Here is an 882-nt window from a genome sequence, read left to right on the forward strand (position 1 = left end):
CACATTAGCTGAGAGGAGGCCCTGAAGTCAGAAATCCTTGGCACATGAGTCACTTTTTGTCTCTTTGTGCCTCATTTCCCCCCAACTATAAATAGGAGGAATCTTGCACTTTCTCGTCTCCTGGTGTTTGCAGCTCCCGGTAAAGGTGGTTTTGTGCAGATGAGGTGTTCCTTTCCCCCTGGCAGGTCTCTACTTTCACAGGTGGTCTCTCTCTCTCTCTCTCTTGAATGTCACAGACTCTCTAGTAAAACAATTGTCTCTCTGTCTCTGCTTCCACTCGTAGCCCCCTCCGGAACACTTTCACCACTGCCTGAATGCACTTTCTAACACGCAGACGTCAGCTTCGCTGAAAAGGCTTCAGTGGCTCCCTACAGTGCATCCCCAAAAATAAGACCTAGCCAGACAATCAGCTCTAATGCGTCTTTTGGAGCAAAACTTAATATATATAAGACCCAGTCTTATTTTACTATAAGACTGGGTATAATATAATATAATATAATATAATATAATATAATAAATATAAGACCCAATCTTATATTAATTTTTGCTCCAAAAGACACATTAGAGCTGATGGTCCAGCTAGGTCTTATTTTCGGGAGACATGGTATTAGCTTCAGGACAAAGGCCTGAGCAGGTGAGTTCACAGGAAGCACAGTGGAATCTTGCACTGAGCACGGTGACACAGCCTGCAGGTACCAGCCTGCAGCATGCAGTGTGCTCCTTCAGTGGGGCCTATGAGGGGCGAGGCTGGGTGCTAGGAGTAGATGGGGAAACCAAGGCTTGGCCCTGGGTCTAAGAAGCTTATGCATGTTTTTAAAAGGTCAACGGGTACACAAAAATGTTTTTATTTTTGAAGTCCTGGAAGTGCTCTTAGAAATCATT

Source organism: Rhinolophus sinicus, linkage group LG10, assembly GCF_036562045.2.
Source record: "Rhinolophus sinicus isolate RSC01 linkage group LG10, ASM3656204v1, whole genome shotgun sequence".
NCBI classification, from domain to species: domain Eukaryota; kingdom Metazoa; phylum Chordata; class Mammalia; order Chiroptera; family Rhinolophidae; genus Rhinolophus; species Rhinolophus sinicus.